This window comes from Bubalus bubalis, chromosome 11 (assembly GCF_019923935.1).
Source record: "Bubalus bubalis isolate 160015118507 breed Murrah chromosome 11, NDDB_SH_1, whole genome shotgun sequence".
NCBI classification, from domain to species: Eukaryota; Metazoa; Chordata; class Mammalia; order Artiodactyla; family Bovidae; genus Bubalus; species Bubalus bubalis.
This window is the reverse complement of record NC_059167.1, coordinates 86,913,657-86,935,419: the sequence shown is the minus strand read 5'-3', so window position 1 is coordinate 86,935,419 and position 21,763 is coordinate 86,913,657. Positions and strand designations below refer to the sequence as shown.

The window sequence follows — 21,763 nt, the reverse complement described above, 5'->3', positions numbered from 1 at the left end:
CAAGATTAAAAACAAACAAAAAACCTGGGCATAAAATGCTCTGTAAAAGTATTGATATCCCAGTGTTTCCTGCCAAGCTCTGCCTAAGGAACATAGATTCCTGATTTTCCCAGGGGTGGAAGGGAGGGCCAGTTAGAGGTCTTAGAGCCCACCCCTGTCTCCTGCCTCCAGAAATGCTTTCTTGGGTAATGACATTGGGGGAAAAAAAAATGAACAAAGAACATTGTCTTTCTTTAGGATTCTCCAGAGCAAAAAGATCAATTTTTTTTCTTTGATCAGAATGTGATAAGTCCTGGGGATTTTCTTTGTTTTTTTCCCTTAATGCGGTCAGGGTTGAGAACCAAGGGCTACACAGTCTCAGAGGTGGACAGAGTTCGAAGTAAGAAATTTGCTGGCCCCAGGCCTGTCTACTCCTATCCAGCAACACAACTGTCTGCCTGTGTCCGGATGAAATGTCTCCAGTTCTGCTCACTGGGGACAGATTGGTGGCTGCTGTCAATCAGGCAGGTAATGTGTCTTTTGTATCTGGTTAACACTTCTACCTTGGCTCCTCCTCTGATACGTTTCTTGACCCAGCCTATGTGGTTACAGCAGGGCTGGCATCAACACCTTCTGCACACCATTTGATAACTTAGAGCCTCACTCCCAATCTAAAAAGGCTGTTCCCCATTAGCAATTTCTTTGGAAAGTCTCCAGCCATTCCTAAGCTAGTTATTAGGCTTCATAAGGATTTATTTTAGCAAGAATAATCCGGAAACATTGACTTTCTTCCCCTAAAAATTCCACTCTGTGCTCTGCTCTACAGTGGAATGTTTTACCATCGTTTAAAATGGGGTTTATGTAAGATAATGTATTTAGAGAGGGTTTTAAAATGTGGGAGAATGCTTACCATATTGCAAAAAAAAAAAAAAAAAAGCAGGCTACACAACTGTTATGATTTCAAGTCTGTTAAAGATATGTGTGATAGAGTGAAAGGAGACTTGTCACCCTGCTCTTGCCATCGCCCCACACCCACCCCTATTTCTCTTCCAAGCAATTAAAGCCATATGCTTTTTTGTCAAGTTAATGAAGGATATCTTGTCATCTAACCTTGACAGAGAGAAGGTAAATGTTCTCTTGGGCTAATAAGGTCAGGGTGTTTGCTCACAGGAAATAGAGTTACTAGTACAGTAATGGGAAGAATATTAATTTCTTATGTGGGTCAAATATTATTTGTATGGTTGTGGGGTTTTTTTCCTGGAAGAAATTAGTCTTGGTGTAGGGAGGTAGGTTCTTTCTTAGAGGTACTGTTGGGTGAAGCAGCTATATGGAAGACCACCCCCATTCCCTGCCTCCCACACTTGCACCCCAGAACACAGGGCTCCCCTTTGCCCCCTGCACACTACCTCCCAGGAAAACCAGCTTTTCCTCTCTGGAGCAGAAACAGCTGACAGCTTGGGAAAAGACCTGGTCATTTGAAGCCAGAGGCTGGGAATGCGGGAGACATAGGAGTAGTTTTAAGAATTCCTCATTTGAGGAAGAGAGGTCGTTCCCAGAAGAGGATAAGCTGGATTTCTGAGCAGAAGGAGGTCAGAGGGGCAACAGGAAGAGAGGAAAGGGGTCAAGAGGTCTCCTCTCCAAGTAGGAGACTTTGGGGCAGTTCATGCAATAGCCTACTCTACCTTCCCTCCCACCCCCGCCAAATAGAACCCCAGATCTGTTCTCATTCAGTATGGAGCTGAAATCTTCCCTAAGGGCCCAGGGGCACTTCAGAGGAAGGTTGTGTAAGCCCATGCCGAGTGGTGGGGGGTGGGATGAAAGCAGCACATGTCACTGGGGACACACAGAGGTAGCCAGTTGGTCTATTGATACCCTCTTCCCAGAAGACACATTGGGTATCTCCTCACGGTCTTCTGGATAATCACGATGGTATGATCACTCACCTAGAGCCAGACATCCTGGAATGCAAAGTCAAGTGGGCCTTAGAAAGCATCACTACAAACAAAGTTAGTGGAGGTGATAGAATTCCAGTTGAGCTATTTCAAATCAGAAAAGATGATGCTGCACTTGATATGCCAGCAAATTTGGAAAACTCTGCAGTGGCCACAGGACTGGAAAAGGTCAGTTTTCATTTCAGTCCCAAAGAAAGGCAATGCCAAAGAATGCTCAAACTACTGCACAATTGTACTCATCTCACACACTCGTAGAGTAATGCTCAAAATTTTCCAAGCCAGGCTTCAACAATACATGAACCATGAACTTCCAGATGTTCAAGGTGGATTTAGAAAAGGCACAGGAACCAGAGATCAAATTGCCAACATCCGTTGGATCATAGAAAAACCAAGAGAGTTCCAGAAAAACATCTATTTCTGCTTTATTGACTATGCCAAAGCCTTTGACTGTGTGGATCACAACAAATTGGAAAATTCTGAAAGAGATGGGAATACCAGACCACCTGACCTGCTTCTTGAGAAATCTGTATGCAGATCAGTAAGCAACAGTTAGAACTGAACATGGAACAACAGATTGGTTCCAAATAGGAAAAGGAGTACGTCAAGGCTGTATATTGTCACCCTGCTTATTTAACTTCTATGCAGAGTACATCATGAGAAATGCTGGGCTGGAAGAAGCACAAGCTGGAACCAAGATTGCTGGGAGAAATATCAATAACCTCAGATATGCAGATGACACCACCCTTATGGAAGAAAGTGAGGAACTAAAGAGCCTCTTGATGAAAGTGAAAGAAGAGAGTGAAAAAGTTGGCTTAAAACTGAACATTCAGAAAACTAAGATCATTGCATCTGGTCCCATCACTTCACAGCAAATAGATGGGCAAACAGTGGAAATAATGATAGACTTTATTTTGGGGGGCTCCAAAATCACTGCAGATGGTGACTGCAGCCATGAAATTAAAAGACACTTACTCTTTGGAAGGAAAGTTATGACCAACCTAGACAGCATATTAAGAAGCAGAGACATTACTTTGCCAACAAAGGTCCATCTAGTCAAAGGTATGGTTTTTCCAGTAGTCATGTATGGATGTGAGAGGTGGATCATAAAGAAAGCTGAGCATTGAAGAATTGTTGCTTTTGATATGTGGTGTTGGAGAAGACTCTTGAGAATCCCTTGGACTGCAAGGAGATCCAATCTGTCCATCCTAAAGGAAATCAGTCCTGAATATTCATTGGAAGGACTGAAGCTGAAACTCCAATACTTTGGCCACCTCATGCGAAGAGCTGACTCGTTTGAAAAGACCCTGATGCTGGGAAAGATTGAAGGTGGGAGAAGGGGATGACAGAGGATGAGATGGTTGGATGGCATCACTGACTCAATGGACATGAGTTTGAGTAAACTCCGGGAGTTGGTGATGAACAGGGAGGCCTGGTGTGCTGCTATCAATGGGGTTGCAAAGATTTGGACATGACTGAGTAACTGAACTGAACTCCCAGAAGACTCCAGAAAGAAGCCTTTTACAGGACTTACAAATTCACAAAAGGAAATAGGCTTAAATGGAAACTACGGTTCCTGCTGAATATCTGGATTATGGCTATCATATTTTCCTGCTTATTTGTGTTTTTCTGAGTTTGTCATTTTAAGAGGTATGTGCTATTTTTGCAATCATGAGGTAAAAAATTCCATGGCCATCTGCCCAAGGAGTCTCAAGGCTGGAGGTTAAGAGGCCTGAGGCAGCTTTGCAGGGGTGGGGGTGTAGAGGTTATGACTGTGTCAGGCTGGAAGAAATGTTGAGAAGTCATTCTGTCAACTCCCCTGCCTCTGAGATGAAGTACCTGAACAAGACACAATAGCAGAACTTCCTTCCCACCTCGGGAACTGCCCATTGCTCCCCTCATCCTGCTCCCAGCAGAATCCCCAAAGAGCTTCAACTGCATGGTAAATGTTTTTATTGCTCTCGTGTTTCCATCGTTCACCTAAGTAGAAAACAGGGCATGATCTTCCTGCAAGGTCTTTGCTCGCAGGTGGCTCCAGGACCTGCCTACGGGCTCTGTCCTCTGAGAAGACCCAGTCACCCAAGGGGCTAGTGGAGTCAAGCTGGGCCCCAGGGGAGGGGGAACCCAGGTGATGAGGGAGAGAGTGCGTTGGCCCAGGACTTAGCAGGGAGAGCTGCTGGGCCTGGGAGAAGCAGCTGCCCCCACCCTCACCCCCAACATCCCCCATACCGCTTCCTTTTTTCCTTCCTTTTCTTTCCAATCGCATTCAAGGTGCTGAGCTGCAACAACAGCCTAAAAACGAATATTAAAAAAAAAAAGTTATTTATTTGGCTGTGCCAGGTCTCCGTTGCAGCACATGGGATCTTTAGTTGCTCTGGTTGCAGCATGTGAACTCTTAGTTGTGGCATGTGGGATCTAGTTTCCTGACCAGGGATGGAACCCCGGGCCCCCATACTGGGAGAATGGAGTTTTAACCATTGGACCACCAGGGAAGTCCCTGAACAAAAGCCTAGGCTTTGACCCCTGGCTTCCAGGAGCTTATAATCTGGTGACGGGGGGAAGACTCAGCTGGGGGAGTTAATTTCCTAACACAGGTGTCTGCTTTCCATAACCTGTTCCTATGCCCTATGGCAGGCAGGCAGATAGGAAACAGACATGGTGATGTGACAAGCCTTGAAGAGTAAGGGTGTCTCTGTTTAGGTAGGGTTGCAAGAAGAGGTCTGTGATGAGGCTTAGGTCACACCAAGTATAGAGCGTTCCCGAGTTCTGGAGATGGAGGGAGAGCTGTGCTTTTGCTTTGGAGCAATACTATTGCTTCTTCCTCCCTCTTCCCTTTCTCTGAATAATTCCTCCTGTCCCCATCCCAAAGATTCTCTGTCCTAATGCCTGAAATTTGTGCATATGTGATTAAATTAATGGTTTTGAGATGGGGAGATTACCCTGGATTATCTAGATGGCCCAATGCAATGACAAGGATCCTTATAAAGAGGTGATAAGCATCTCAGAGAGAGAAAAGATGAAAGGATGGGAACAGAAGCCTGAGAGGAAAGAAGATGCTACGTTGCTGGGTTCAAAGGTGGAGGAAAGGACCATAAGCAAGGTGATCTCTGGAAGTTGGGAAAGGTGAAGGAGTGGATTCTCCCCACGCCCTGCACCTCTACCCCAGCCTCAAGGAGGATCACAGCCCCGTGACACTATTTAGGCATCCAGACTCCTGAACTGTAAGTCACTACATTTGATTTGTTTTAAGCCACTAAATCTGTGGAGATTTGTTGCAGCAGCAATAGAAAAGCAATACAGCTCCCCTCCGCCATGCCCACAGTCCATGTGAGCCAATCGTCCGAACTACCTCTAGAAACAAGAAAGAGCTCCATGGATTTGAAATTAAACAGTAAAAAACAAGGGAAACATTTGGAGCATATAAAGTTGACCAAGAACTGACCAATTTATAGAGAGTCTGATAAGAAAAAGATCCCAAATCAGATTTGCCAATGAGCAAAGAATATGAACCCTACATGTTCAGCAAAAGAAAGGTGGATGGCTTTGTGCTGAAATGGAAAGATTCTCTCAGATGGGTTACTGGGTCAAAAACAATAAAAAAAAAAGAGTAAGCTGCAGGAGTATCAGGAGACTCCATTTGTGTAAAAACAAAATTGAGTCATACATATCAGATTACATATGTTCTTTTTTACTGGAAGGAATCCCAAGAAAATGTTGGGAAGATTGCCTTTGGGAGAGGAATACAGGGGAAGAGCATTTAATTTTTAAAATTTCCTGTTGCTTGCATTTTCTAAATTTATATTTTTTTCTAATTTTATTGAGATATAATTGATATAACATTGTATTCATTTTAGGTGTATAACATAATGATTTGATACATGTATATATTATAAAATGATGAAATAAGTATATTTAATGATTTTTTTTTAATGTCAAAGAAAGCTGATTTGACCAAGGAGATTTTAACTCATTTTTGGTTTGCTTCTTGGTACCTCTTTGTATTAAAAAAAAAAAAAAAAAGAGTTCAACCAGCACAATAAGTGCGGGAAGAAAAGATCCTCTAGAGGAGGAAATGGCAACCCACTCCAGTATTCTTGCCTGGGAAATCCCATGGACAGAGGAGCCTGGAGGGCTACAGTCCATGGGGGTCGCAAAGAGTTGGACACAGCTGAGCACACACACGTGCCTGCCTGCGGGGCCGGTGTTGCCACTCCCTAATCATTCAACCTCTGGGCAAGCCAGGAGACTTCTCTGGGCCTTTGTCTCTTCTGTAAAATTGGGATGATGAAAATGCTTGTTTTGGGGGTTATGATGAGGCTTAAACAAGATCATATTTAGGAATACCCAGGGATCACCCCAGGCAAGAACACAACAAAACCAAGTTTTCTTCTCCTTCCTTGTCTTTCTTTCCAAGCCTGTCAAGGGCTGAAGGAGGCTTTGTTTAACAGGAGAGAGGTAAGAGCAAGTCTTCGCTATAAAAGTACAGCAACCTCGTAGAGAAAACCAAGTCACGAAGCCACACACCTATTCATATTTCCACATTTGTGTGTTTGCCACCACTTGCCGTCTCTGCCAGGTCACAGAAGGTTCATAAACATTGTGAGTCTTTAGAGCCCAGCAGGCACATTTTGCTTTCTCCCTGATGAAACTTGATTGTTGCTGCAGTAACTGAAATCCTAGGTGTCTTTAGCCTACTTGTCCACGCCCCGAGTGTGACCAAGGTGGGGCAAAAACAAGCCCACTTTGTTCCCAGGGCCCCGTGTCAATGTGCTAGTTTTCTGATGAATTCAAACAAGAAATGGAGCAGTCCAACTTATAGCTGCTCCAGGTGGTACCGGGGGCCAACTGTACTGAGCTGAGAGGAAAAGCTGAGCTCTTGGAATCGAAGGGTCTTTAGGAATCCTTTGCTAGGGTGGCCACCTCCCACCAGAAGTGCCTCTGTAGTGTCCTGACCATGGCGGGGGGGCGGGCAGCCCTCTTAGTGTTAAACATGTGTGAGGTGGGTTTCAATTGCTGGAGGCCCCACATGTGATTGGTCAGCTCAGTTCAGTTCACTTGCTCAGTCATGTCTGACTGTTTGTGACCCCCATGGACTGCAGCACACCAGGCTTTGCTGTTCATCACGAACTCCTGGAGATGGCTCAAACTCATGTATATCAAGTTGGTGATGCAATCCCACCTTCTCATCCTCTGTCATCCCCATCTCCTCCTGCCTTCAATCTTCCCCAGTGTCAGGGTCTTTTCCAATGAGTCAGTTCTTCACATCAGGTGGCCAAAGTATTGGAGCTTCAGCTTCAGCATCAGTCCTATTCCAGTGAATATTCTGGACTGATTTCCTTTAGGATGAACTGGTTGGATCTCCTTGCCATCCAAGAGACTCTCTAGTCTTCTCCAACACCACAGTTCAAAAGCATCAATTCTTCGGCGCTCAGCTTTCTCTATGATCCAACTCTCACATCCATACATGACTACTGGGGAAACCATAGCTTTGGCTCAATCAACCTTTCTTGGCAAAGTAACGTCTCTGCTTTTTAATATGCTCTCTAGGTTGTTCATAGCTTTTCTTCCAAGGAGCAAGCATGTTTGGCTGCAGTCAACATTTGCAGTAATTTTGGAGTCCAAGAAAATAAAGTCTGTCACTGTTTCCATTGCTTCCCCATCTATTTTCCATGAAGTGATGGGACAGGATGCCATGATCTTCATTTTTTGAATGCTGAGTTTTAAGCCAGATTTTTCACTCTCCTCTTTCACTTTAATCAAGAGGCTCTTTAGTTCCTCTTCACTTTCTGCCATAAAGATGGTGTCATCTGCATATTTTGAGGTTATTGATATTTCTCCCGGCAATCTTGATTTCAGGTTGTGCTTCATCCAGCCCAGCATTTTGCATGATGTGCACTGCATATAAGTTAAATAAGCAGGGTGACAATATCCAGCCTTGATGAACTCCTTTCCCAATTTGGAACCTGTCCACTGTTCTGTGTCTGATTCTAACTGTTGCTTCTTGACCTGAATACAGATTTCTCAGGAGGCAGGTAAGGTGGTCTGGTATTCCCATCTCTTTAAGAATTCTCCAGTTTGTTGTGATCCACACAGTCAAAGGCTTTGGTGTAGTCAATAAAGCAGAAGAGGGTTTTTTCTGGAACTGTCTTGCTTTTTCGATGATCCAGTGGATGTTGGCAATTTGATCTCTGGTTCCTCTGCCTTTTCTAAAGCCAGCTTGAACATCTGGAACTTCTCAGTTTTATGTACTGTTGAAGCCTCAGTTGGAGAATTTTGAGCATTACTTTGTTAGAGTGTGAGATGAGTACAATTGTGCGGTAGTTTGAACATTCTTTAGCATTGCCTTTCTTTGGGATTGGAATGAAAACTGACTTTTTCCAGTCCTGTGGCCACTGCTGAGTTTTCCAAATTTGCTGGCATATTGAGTGCAGAACTTTCAAAGCATAATCTTTTAGGATTTGAAATAGCTGAACTGGAATTCCATCACCTCCACTAGCATTGTTTGTAGTGATGCTTCCTAAGGCCCACTTGACTTTGTACTCCAGGATGTCTAGCTCTAGGTGACTGGTGACACCATCTTGGTTATCTGGGTGATGAAGATCTTTTTGTATAATTCTTCTGTGTATTCTTGCCACCTCTTCTTAGTATCTTCTCCCTCTGTTAGGCCCATACCATTTCTGTCCTTTGGTGTGCCCATCTTTGCATGAAATGTTCCCTTGGTATCTCTAATTTTCTTTAAGAGATCTCTAGTCTTTCCCACTCTATTGTTTTCCTCTATTTCTTTGCATTGATCACTTAGGAAGGCTTTCTTATCTCTCCTTGCTATTCTTTGGAACTCTGTATTCAGATGGGTTATCTTTCCTTTTCTCCTTTGCCTTTAGCTTCTCTCCTTTTCTCAGCTATTTGTAAGGCCTCCTCAGACAACCATTTTGCATTCTTTTTCTGGGAGATGGTCTTGATCACTGCCTCCTGTACAATCTCACAAACCTCTGTCCATAGTTCTTCAGGCACTCTGTCTATCAGATCTAATCTTTTGAATCTATTTGTCACTTCCACTGTATAATCGTAAGGGATTTGATTTAAGTCATACCTGAATGGTCTAGTGGTTTTGCCTACTTTCAATTTCAGCCTGAATTTGGCAATAAGGAGTTCATGATCTGAGCCACAGTCAGCTCCTGGTCTTATTTTTGCTGACTGTATAGAGCTTCTCCTTCTTTGGCTGCAAAGAATATAATCAATCTGATTTCAGTGTTGACCATCTGGTGATGTCCGTGTGTAGAGTCATCTCTTGTGTTGTTGGAAGAGGGTGTTTGCTGTGACCAGGGCATTCTCTTGGCAAAACTCTGTTAGCCTTTGCCCTGTTTAATTTTGTACTCCAAGACCAAACTTGCCTGTTACTCTAGGTATCTCTTGACTTCCTATTTTTGCATTCCAGTCCCCTATGATGAATAGGATGTCTTTTTTGGGTGTTAGTTCTAAAAGGTCTTGTAGGTCTTCATAGAACTGTTCAACTTTAGGTTTTTTGGCATTAGTGGTTGGGGCATAGACTTGGATTACTGTGATATTGAATGGTTTGACTTGGAAACAATCAGAGATCATTCTGTCACTTTGGAGATTGCACCCAAATACTGCATTTCACACTCTTTTGTTGACTATGATGGCCACTCCATTTCTTCTAAGGGATTCTTGCCCACAGTAGTAGACATAATGGTCACCTGAATTAAATCCACCCCTTCCAGTCCATTTAATTCACTGATTCCTAAAATGTTGATGCTCACTCTTGCCATCTTGTTTGACCACTTCCAATTTGCCTTGATTCACGGACCTAATAGTCCAGGTTCCTGTGCAGTATTGTTCTTTACAGCATCGGAGTTTACTTCCATCACCAGTCACATACACCACTGGGTGTTTTTTTCACTTTGGCTCCATCTCTTCACTCTTTCTGGAGCTATTTCTTCCCTCTTCTCCTGTAGCATATTGGGCACCTCCTGACCTAGGGAGTTGATCTTTCAGTGTCATATCTGTTTGCCTTTTCATACTGTTCCTGGGGTTCTCAATGCAAGAATACTAAAGTGGTTTCCATTCCCTTCTCCAGTGGTTGGTCAGAGTCACCTCCTGTTCCCCAGGCCTTCGGGGAGGTTGCTTCTTTTTCCCCGAGAAGAATTCCCTTACTTTTTTTGATCATTCATCCATTTATTTGTTCTATCCACACACTTTGGTAGAAGTCTTTAAGTACCTGGCACTGTCCTGGGCTCTGATCAGTACAGCAGTGTCCATGACATAGACCCTGACCTCAGGACAAAGCCACAAGGTGTCAACTGAAAAAAAAAAGTACAACCTAAGAGTTGAGAGTTATGAGGTTTTGGGTTTGTTTGGGGGTTTTTGTCATTGCCGTTGTCAATCTTATTTGTTTTTATTGCAGTATAGTTGATTTATAATATTATGCCAATCTCTGCTATACAGTTACACATATGCATGTACATTCTTTTTTTATATTCTTTTTCATTAAGGTTTACCACAGGATATTGATAGTTCCCTGTGCTATACAGTAGGAGCTTGTTTTTTTATCCATTTAAAACGTAATAGTTTGCATACCAATCCCAGACTCTCAGTCCATCCCTCTCCCTCCCCTCAGCCCCAGCCTTTGCAACCAGAGAGCTTTGTTGTATTCAGTGGACAAAACTGAGGACTTAAGCCCCTCAGATAATGTCTGAGCATCTCAGATAACTTGGAAAAACTGCTCCAAAGAGGCAAGAGGGGAGTCAGGATACATAGGAGTTTTTGCAACAGGCACCAGATAGTTGGAACATCAAAAATTTACTGTTAATTAAGGAAAACTAGATATATCCAGTTAAGGGATTTAGTGCTTTTCTATGTATGGGAAGATGCAAGAGTCTGGGCTCACTGACATCATTCCTTTGATACGCACCTCAGCTCTCTGGGGCCAGTATCCTGTGCTTTTTTATCCAGGGTCTCCTCAGCGTGGACCATCAGGGCAGCTGTAATGTGATGGCTTGGTGGCTGCATATCCTTTGTTTGCTGATATGCAGACCATATTTATCATTCACAAAGGGGATGAAAGGAGCAGTGAGCAGGTCTTCTGCATGGGGGATGGCGCCTTGGCTAAAATAGAGACCAGTGGTCACCTAGGACTTCCTGAATACCTAACATGAGCAGGGCAGTAGAGCTACAAAAAAGGGAGATGGAATCTAGAGAGATTTATGGCCTGGGGCTTGATGAAATTTGGGCCATGAGGGAGGGAAGGGGTCAGGGATGATCCAGCTCAGTGATGAGGGTGAGAATGTGGCAGGAGATAGCTGGACCCCAGGCTGAGTAGCCAGAGTTTGCCCCTGTGGACAGATACTCCAAGATGAAGAGGAGGAGAAGCTAAGCCCGACCCAGATAAGAGACCACATGTCTCTTATTCTCAAGGTCAAGGAGACCTTCCTGACTACACGTCCTCTGAAAAGTCCCTTGGTGGTCAAAACAGAGGAGGCGTCACCTCATAGTCAGTGATGTCAACCTACCCATACGCCTCTTTGCTGAAATCCATCTTGGCTAAGAGATACATGCACACACATGGGAGGACCCTGAGATAGACGAAGTACGAACTTCGAAGATAGACGAAGAACCAGGCAAAGCAAGATGACTGGTCAAAGAAAACCCAGAATAAATGACCCATAAAAGTGATTCAAACTGCCCTGAGGACAAGACTCTCTGAGCGCACCCAAGTGTCTATACACATGTACCCTTTTTCCTCTTAATCAGCACAACTTGTTTCACTACTTTTCACCTTTGTGGGAATTCATTTCAACAAAGCCGAAGGGCCTGGGCCTTGCCACTGGTCACTGTTCTCTTGTGGTCTAGTGGTTAGGATTCAGTGCTCTCGTGTCGTGGCCTGATTTCAGTCTCTGGCTGGGAACTGAAATCCTGCTTCAAATGGCTGCAGGCTGAGGCCACCGGAGATCAAGAACGCAGACAGGAAACAGGTTGACGGGAACGAGAATGAGCTGGGATTCAGACCCAACCGTGGGGTTCTGGGCCACCTCCAAGCGGGCAGGCCAGTGGTAGCTGGGTCTAGAGTTTCATGGCACAGGAGTGACATCTAGAATGGTCGTGGGGAATCAAGTTCCTCAATAAATGGTTAGTCAGGGAAGGTGGAAGAGACAGCTTGAGAGAGAGAAGACCGAGGACAGCCCTGGGAGGCCCTATGCGTAAAGGATGGGAACCCCAGGTCTGGGGGGAACGGCGTGGAGAGGAAGGGGAACACACAGAGGAAGTGAAATCACAGCGGCCCTGCGTCCGTGCCCCACTTCTTTTTTTTAAAACAGCACTTACTTTTGGCTATGCCAAGTCTTAGTTGTGGCACACAGGATCTTCTGGCTTGCATACTCTTAGTTTTGGTATGTGAGATCTAGTTCCCTGACCAGGGATTGAACCCCGGCCCCTACATTGGGAGCTTGGAGTCTTAGCCACTGGCCTACCAAGGAAGCCCTCCTACCCCACTACTTGTGGAGTTTCCTTTGGGAAGTCACCTTCCTCCTTTGTCTTTCATGTGGTTTGAGTGATGGTGGTGGTGGTGGGGGTGGGGGTGGGGGGTCCTTAGACAACTGTGTATGCCAGCCCCCCACCTTCACCTTGACTGATTTAGGGATGGTGTATAAACCCTCAGGGCCAACAGGAAGCAAGGAGATGTCAGGGAAAGGGAGGCTTTGGGGGAAAAAGGAATTCTTTTACTAGAAGACTCCCCCTTGGCTTGGAAAGAGTAGGGTAGAATGTGAAGTCAGGCTCCAGTACAGCCATTTAAAACTGTGATGGAAAGCCTAGAGCTACTGGAGGCTCCCTAAGTGAGGCCTGAGTTTGAAACCTAAATTGTAGGAGGCAGGACATATAGAGACCGGGTCTTAGATGACATTGTTTGAGCCACTGGATCAAGCTTCACCAGAAGCTAGCGTGCATACATGCTAAGTCGTTCAGTTATGTCCCACTCTTTGAGACCCTATGGACTGTAGCCCATCAGGTTCCCCTGTCCATGGGATTCTCCAGGCAAGAATACTGGAGTGGGTTGCCATTTCCTTCTGCAGGGGATCCTCCCGACCCACAGATTGAACCCACGACTCTTATGCCGCGTTGGCAGTGGGTTCATTACCGCTAGTGCTACCTGGGAAATCCATACTTCTAGGCTTTTCAGTGATGCATGGCCATAACTTCCTTTGACTGTTGAAGTCAGTTTGAGCAACGTTTTGTATTGCTCCTTGCAATACAGAGTCCTAATTAATGCATAAGCTGAGGAAGAGACCTCCTTGGGTGAGTGGGTGGAGCATGGGATGGGAGGGGAGGTGTCAGGATTTCAGAAACTTGGACGCTTCTGTGAATCACTATCACCTATAGGGCCACATCAGTGGGTTTTCTGTTTTGTAATCTTTTTACAGGTTTTTCCCCTTTTCCTGCTGTATCACCTCCCTGACAGAACAATTAACATAATTCTAAAGGTGCTTACTCACTAAAAATGAGATGTTGTTGGAAATTAGGTTGGACTCTCCTTCTCCTTATGTTGCTTACCCAGATACTGAAGGGCTGTCCTCATCAACCAGGGTCAATGGTGTGGAACAGCACGTTCTTGAGTCTCTCCCCGCTCAGATCCATCCTCCACACTGTGGCCCAGCATACCCTCTAAAATATATATCCCTGCCTAAAAAATGGGCTTCCCTGGTGGCTCAGGGGTAAAGAATCTGCCTGCCAAAGCCAGAGATGCAGGTTTGATCCCTGGATTGGGAAGATCCCCTGGAGAGGGAATTGGCAAGTATTCTTGCCTGGAAAAATCCATGAACAGAGGACCCTGAGCATGATTAAAATCTGCACCCACTGTTTGTTGTCAAACTGAACATGCCATGCCCTTCCATGCCTCTATGACTGCGTGACTGCTTTCCCTTGCCTAGAGAGATCGTTAATAACAAGAGATCATGTTTGTTGGGCACTTTCCATGGACCAGGCGCTGCATGAACTGCTGCCCATGGGTTGTCTCATTTAATCCTCACAGCTTCCCAATGGGCAGTGCTATTCTCATACCCCCACCGCTCCCAGGGTGTTACCCCTGTCGCCACAACTCAGACACTGGAGGGGGGAATATGCTGGAAAAGCAGTCATGGATTATGGACTAAGGTCAACCCTGGAGTTAGGGAATGGGTGGAGGATCAATGGGGAAGGTTGGACAAAATATAATTGTCTGAAAAAGAGTCTGAACAGGAAGTGAGGAGAACCAGGTGAGGAACTGGACGTTGTCTCCAGTTTGGGAAATTCCATCTCCCTGGATGTTGGGGCTCCACCCACCCTCGAGCAAAGGTCTCAGGGGACCTTGAGAATCCACATTGGTCAGGCTAGGTCCTCTGGCCTATGTTCTACCCCAGAAACCACAGGTAATGTCTATCTCTACAATGTCTCTGCCAAGTGTGCACGCACGCATGTGTGCGTGCGTGCGTGCGTGTGTCTGTGTAGGGGACTGTTTGCATCTTTGTCAAAGTCAGGAATCTGTGTGACAAGTAGGGTCCCCGATGGCCACTCCCATCCACGGTCCCCCAGGGCACAGTCCCCATCTCCCAAACCTGACCCTTTTCTGCTTGGGAGATGCTGCCCAGTTTTCTACTTCAGCTGCTTCCATCTCACCCCCTCCATACCCTCCCTCTTTTCAGACAACACAGCATAATTCCTCCAAAGATGTGTTTTCACAAAAGCCAGGAAGGGGAGGATGGCTTCTGGGTGCTTGGCAACAGCAGCCTGCAGCCCAGGCTCACCCAGCAACACAAAGGCCTCTGGGAACAGAAGAAACGCACCAATGCTGGGCTTCCTCCTGCGCTGGGAGCAGCGCAGGAAGAGCAAGCGTGTGGGAATATCTCCACCACCCCTCCGTTCCTGATCCTGGAGTCACTTGATTATGGCTGTCTCCTGTGTTCATCATTTGAACCTAGGCTGCGTGAAGGCAGGACTTTTGTGTCTATTGTGTTCACTTTGGTGCTAGCACAGAGCCTGACACAGCAGGTGCTCAGTAAGTGTTTGTGGAAGAAAGGGATGGAAGAAGGAGGCTACAGAGCATGAGAGAGGTTATGGGCAGAATAAGGGTAATGGTGCCGTCTTGATCCCCATCCATTTACTCAGAGCCCCTCTGACCCTGTCTCTGTGCTCCCTCACCTGGAAGGGAGAGCATGGGCTTGCTGCCTGCCGAAGACCCTGGACAGCTACTGTCTCTGGCTCCCCTAATGAGGAGCAGCACACAGGGGGAGTCAGGCAGAGCTGGCTGTGAATTCCACTTAGTGACCTTGGGCAGCTTAAACTAGTCTCATCAGCAAATCAGCAGATCGAAGCTACTTAACTGTATTAAATGAGCTGCTAATATGTAAATGTGCCTGGCTCCTGCTGGAGGCTTGAGAAATGGAGCTATTATCATTTACACGGCCTTTTGGACTTCATCTCACTCTAATGACCACTTGCTTTCTGCTGGGCAAATGCAGGGCACTTCCTTTGCTAAGGGCTAGAGATCTGGGGATGAAGAAGATGGAGTCTTGCCCATTGAGGGGGTCATATCTTCCCACATGACATTCTGGCCCCTGGTTTATCTTTCTTGTCTCCTTCTCCAGTATCCCCACTGGGCTCAGGGCCTTCTCTGGACAGAGTTCAGCCCATGACAGCCTCAGCTGACTCCTCAGAGAAGCCCTGGAGCTTCTCTCCACCCCTCAGGGTTGTCCTGACTTGGGCTGCAATGGCCAGATGGTTATACTCTGTCAGTCCCCAGATGTGGGCTGTGGGGGAAGGGAAGGATCTTGGGCAGGGCTTCCCCGGGCAGCTGAGGCTCTCCTGAAGGGGCTGACCGCTGTGCTTGCCACAACCCTCCCAGCAGGTCCCTCACTGAAGGAGCACCTCCCCGGGCAGCCTGCCACCTGGGTAGAGAAGATCTTTTGGCCTAGAAAGATATTCTGAGACTCTTCAGCCCCAGTGCCTTTGGTTTGGTTGAATTCTTCCAGGAGTGCTGCACAGTCATAGGACTTGCCTGGCCCTGCAGCCTGAAGCAGGCTTCCTGCACAGGCCTGAGGCCTGAGGCTCAGCAGGGTCCTCGTGGCTCCCTTCTCACACCTCAGCGGAATTCTCTCCTTGGCCTGGATGGCCTCACACTGGTGAAATTGGTGAAATTCGGCTGTCCTCCTTTAAGACTCAGAAATCATCTCTTCCAGGAAGCTCTCTGGGATCCCACCCCTTTGCTGGGAAGAGTGGGCCCTTCTGAACCCCTCTGAGCATCCTGCCTTTTGTACACAATCAATGTGGAGGAAGTTGTATGAGGTGGGGAGGGGCCTTATCGATCCCTGAACAACAGTAACATAGTCGTGCCGGCCGCCGTCGGCTACTTCCTCTGAGGGTCCTGGCACTGCGCTGTGCACACACAGCTGGGCTGACCTCATCCAAACAACCCCGTGAGGGAAGAGTAGCTGTCTTGTACAACAGAGGCCTCCGTGCCCACGATCACATCATCACTAAGCATCAGAGTTATTAATAGTACACAGACGGGAGTCAGTTTGAAGCCTCAGAGTCCTCTGGAAATGGCGGTTAGGGAAGGAGAAGGGAAGGAAGGAGAAAAGAGGAGAGGGAGGGAGGGAAGAAAGGATGCGCTCCCCCCCACCCCCTCCAGTCTGTCCATGCCCCTGGGGGCAGGTCTACTGGCTGCCTATTTCCCTGAGCTGTTGAGTCCCTGCCCCCTCCCACAAGCCCTTCCCAGAACCCTCTCAGCCTGGAATCCTGGCCTGGGGAAAATGCAGTTGTCAAATCAAAGCCTGTTGGTGGGGAAGTTTGCTGCACCCGGGCGTGGTGAGTTCACAGTTTTAATCCTGATGTTTACTTTCTTTCTGTCCATCCCCCGTCGCTCCCTTAGAAGAACTGCCTCAGGCTTCCTGTTGCAGCATCAGACAGGGATGGAAGATGCAGCTCGCATTAGCAGTGGAAGCCTCTAAAGCAGCTTAAGTCCCTCGAGGCGCCTGGCACACAGAAACCTGCCCTGAGCCGGGAGCACAACGAGGGGCCAGGGAGGGGCTTGCAGAGGACAGACACACAGATACAGTCATGTTGATGTGCCTGAGCGCACACAGCTGCTTACCTGCACAGGAGCATACAAGGCCCCCAAAGTGCCTCCAGACCGCATCCTCACACGCAGGCGTGCGTGCATCTAACATACGCGTCGATAGACACACACCTGCACACACAATCGCTACAGTGACACACCTGGTTTCTGGTAAGAAACACAATTGTGTCCTTAGCCTCCTGCCAATGAGTCTACTGATTCCATCTCTGAAATGTCTCTAAGTGTCCCCTGAAGCCCCCCCACCCCACCACAGTCCCGGTCCCTTTAACCCCATCCATTCTGGCTGGATCTCTGCTGTGTTCTTGTCCAGGCTATAGTCTATCCTACACACAAGAGCGGGCTTCTCAGCTGGTGCTAGTGGTAAACAACTTGTCTGCTAATGCAGGAGACATAAATGATGCTGGTTCAATCCCTGGGCTGGGAAAATCCCCTGGAGAAGGGAATGGCAACCCGGTCCAGTATTCTGGCCTGGAGAATCCCATGGAACAAAGGAGCCTGGCAGGCTATACAGTCCATGGGATCGAAGAATCGGACACGACTAAAGCAACTTCGCGCACAGGCACGCACACACAAGAACAGGGTGGCCTGGGTATCAGGCGAACCTGACCACGGCACCCCTGGTTTAAAACCCTTCAGAGGCCTCCCCTTTCCTACCAGATGTAATTCAAATCATTTGGCATCCCATATAAGGCCCTTTGCAATCTGGTTTCAGCCCCCAGCTTGGAGCCCCAGGCGCTCAGCTCTCCAGCAGGGGAACTCGAGAGAGAAGCCGCCCCCGCCTGCTCACCACATGAAATCCCCTCCTCTGCCTCCACCCTTTCCTTTGCTAAACTGTCGCTGAGCCACCTTTCAAGACCCAGCTCAGCCAGTGTCTCCCCACTCCATCCTGATGTTCAAGGCATTGCTGGTGTCATGTCCTACTGCTTTCTCTTGCCCTGACCACCATCAGCGTCACCTCTGTACAAGTGAGCTGCTCCCATGGGACTCCATGCATATCCAGTACAGAGCCCAAAACCCGCAAATACTCAACCAACTCCCGGGAGTGAGTGAAGACGTGAATTGGTCTGCATGATCGTCAGATGGCACTAGCTCAGATCTTTCTGGGCTGGGGACTACTCAGGCAGGTGCTACAACTTCTCTGAGCTCAGCCTAACGGAGATGAAAGGACCCAGGAATGCCCCCAGGCAGAGTTGACAGTATGGGCTACAGAGATGCATGGAAAAATCTTTGCAGAGTGGGGAGTTGGTGATGGACAGGGAGGCCTGGCATGCTGAGATTCATGGGGTCACAAAGAGTCAGACACGACTGAGCGGCTGAACTGAGCTAAGTACGTGGTGAGTGCTCCACAAATGATCACTGAGGCTGTTGTTTTTTATTTCTATTTTTATTTTCACTGACGTCCTTCTACTCATGTTTTCTGATGTTCTGTCTCTCTTGCTGTCTACCCAGTTTGGTGCTGCGCTCCCAGAACTGACTCACTGAAGGTTTGCTGTCGGACTGGTCCACACTGTATGTCTTCTGAAGGCTTGTTTCCAGTCTAAGAATTCTGAGCTGAGGGATGTTCTTTCTCCCTGACAGCCTCCACTGAGCCTGGAAGAGGAGAGCTAGACAAAGTATGTTCCTCCGCCTGTCTCCCCAAGCTGCACAGATGTTCTGTTTGCAGTTCTGTGAATTGAATTGAGTTGGGACCTGGGGGTAGGGGGTGGGGGGCTTCCTAGGTGGCACAGAAGTAAAGTAAAATTGGCATTCCTTCCTGTCAATGCAGGAGATGCAGGAGACACGGGTTCGATCTGTGGTTGGGAAGATCCCCTGGAGTAAGAAATGGCAACCCACTCCAGTATTCTTACTTGGAAAATTCCACAGTCAGAGGAGCCTAGTGGGCTGCAGTCCTTGGGTCCCAAAGAGTCAGATACAACTGAGTGACTGAGAACGGGACGCGTGGGGAAGAGAATAGCTGGGCCTTTCTGCTCCAAAAGGCAGAGTCATTACAGCCAGTCCCTCAGCAGCTGCAGGCACCCCCCGCCACCAGATGCTGCCCAAGTGGCTGGGGTTCCCATAGCAACTTCTGTGGGGACCAGCTGTCCCTACTTTGCCACAGGTCCTCCTGGACTTGTGTGAGAGATTAGGAAGAGAATGTGGAGGATGCCAAGAAAGTGATATCACTTTGACATGCAGATGCTTTTATCCTCACAATAACCCTGAGAGGAACATGCTATGATTGTCCTCTTTCTACTGACAAGGAAGTGGAGGTCCAAGGTCACCCACCAACAAACAAGAGGACTGGTCTGTAGTTGTATCAGTTTGCACTGATGCATTCAGCGTGGATCAGCGTAAGGATCTCTGGCCGCAAGCAATAGAAACTTCCGTAAATAGAAAAGAATGCATGGAGGGACTATGGTGCGGTGCCAGCAACAAGGGAAAAGTGAGACATGTGATTGGAAAGAACAGGAAGTAGGGCAGCTTCAAGGGTCTGGGTGGAAGGAATGAACAAACAATCATTTCATCAGAATGAAGACACTTCTGTTTTTAAATCTTTTTTCCTCTCCTTTTAGGACTCAGGTTCAGAAGGGCCTGGGTCGAGTGCCACCTGTTAACTGGGAGAAGGCAGAGGCTGTGATTGACAGCCCTACCGAACCTATATCTGGTGGGGTAGGGAGAGGTCCCCCTGAAAAACCTGGGATGCTGTTTCTAGAAGAAAGGGAAATGAATGAATGCCAGGCAGGCCAGAACCCAAACTCACCTGACTGAACCATGCCACGGGGCACAGGATGTTCTGCAGGCTAACTGACCTTGCACACCCAATACACACACACACTCACACACACACACTCCTTTTCTCTTTAGCTTTTAGTCTTGGTTGTTAGAAAGAGACCTGCATGCCTGTGTGGATGCTGAGTCATGTCCACCTCTTGGCGACTCTATGGACTGTAGCTCGACAGGCTCTTCTGTCCATGAGATTTCCTAGGCAAGAACACTGGAATGAATTGCCATTCCCTCCTCTAGGAGATCTTCTGCACTTAGGGATGAAACCTGTGTCTCCTGCACTGGCAGGCAGAATCTTTACCATTGTGCCACCTGGGAAGCCCCAGAAAGAGCCCTGCTGCTGCTGCTAAGTTGCTCAGTTGTGTCCGACTCTGTGCGACCCCATAGACGGCAGCCCACCAGGCTCCCCTGTCCCTGGGATTCTCCAGGCAAGAACGCTGGAGTGGGTTGCCATTTCCTTCTCCAATGTAGGAAAGTGAAAAGTGAAAGGGAAGTCGCTCAGTCATGTCCGACTCTTCGCGACCCCATGGACCGCAGCCCACCAGGCTCCTCCGTCCATGGGATTTTCCAGGCAAGAGTGCTGGAGTGGGGTGCCATTGCCTTCTCCAAGAAAGAGCCCTAGTAGCCTTCTAATGTTATATGTAATTTCCTTATTAGGTATGTTTTTTACAAGATTTTTTGGATGTGGACCATTTTAAGAGTCTATTGAATTTGTTACAACATTGCTTCTATTTCTTGTTTTGGGTTTTTAGGCGAGAGGCATGTAGGGTCTTAGTTCTCCAACCAGGGATTGAACCGGCACCTCTTGCACTGGGAGGTGAAGCTTTAACCACCGCGCGCCTCACTGTGTTTATGTTCATTGTCTATCGCCTGCCTCTCCTGTCCCCTCTAGAACATAAGATCCAGGAAGACCGATATTTTCTCCTATGTGTTCACTACTGTGTTCCCAGGGCCTGAAAGAGCGCCTGGCACCTAGTAGGAGCTCAATAAATGCTGAATGACTACAGAAGCACCAACCGCTCCAACAGACACTTGAGGTGTGGAAGTGAACTGAAAGCAGGATCTGGACCTCACGAAGCTTTGGATTCGTAACACAGAAACAACACAAGTAAATAGCAAAAGAACAAAACCAAGATAATAAAAAATTGTAATACGTACTTTGAAGTAAACAAATATGTGTTAAAAAAAAAAAAAGAAAGTGAAAAATTACTTAAGATATGTCCTTCCATGGAAGGACATGGAAAATTACTTAAGATATGGCCTCTCTCAAGCAACATTTAAACAGAGGCCTGAAGAGTGAGAAGAAGCTGATGGTGAAAAGTGTGAAGGCAAAGGCTTCCAAGTCAAGGAAAGGCCCAGAGGCTGAAAGGCATTTGGTATTTTTGAGGAACTGGGATGATAACACCAGTGTGGGTGGGCCTTAGTAAGTGGAGTTAGCAAGGGCTAGTGGGGTGATTGGAGAAGGCAATGGCACCCCACTCCAGTACTCTTGCCTGGAAAATCCCATGGACGGAGGAGCCTGGTGGGCTGCAGTCCATGGGGTTGCTAAGAGTCGGACACGTCTGAGTGACTTCCCATTCACTTTTCACTTTCATGCATTGGAGAAGGAAATGGCAACCCACTCCAGCGTTCTTGCCTGGAGAATCTCAGGGACGGGGGAGCCTGGTGGGCTGCCGTCTATGGGGTCACACAGAGTCGGACACGACTGAAGCGATGCAGCAGCAGCAGCAGCAGTGGGGTGATGCAGTTGATGTGGGGGAATGTGCCAGGCACCACAGCCCTGGGGCTTCGTAGGACATGACTTGTGGTTTAGAGTGCATTCTGGGTAATCAGTACTTGAACCCATTTTTAATTCAAATGGATCCCCCTGGCTGCTGGGTGAAGAACACAGTAAGTCGGGGGACCAGTCACTAGGCAATGTGGTGGTCCAGACTGGGGCTGAACATGGGTG

At 47.4% G+C, this 21,763-nt stretch overlaps 1 long non-coding RNA gene across 1 annotated transcript in view; it reads left to right on the top strand.

Moving 5' to 3' along the window:
• LOC123328198 overlaps positions 1-20,963 on the top strand; it is a 46,651-nt gene extending 25,688 nt beyond the window's left edge. Inside the window, exons 2-3 of the long non-coding RNA XR_006542987.2 lie at positions 18,499-18,662; positions 20,763-20,963. This is a non-coding gene — a long non-coding RNA (uncharacterized LOC123328198). The remainder of the gene's footprint in view (positions 1-18,498; positions 18,663-20,762) is intronic.
• Positions 20,964-21,763: the final 800 nt, after the last annotated feature.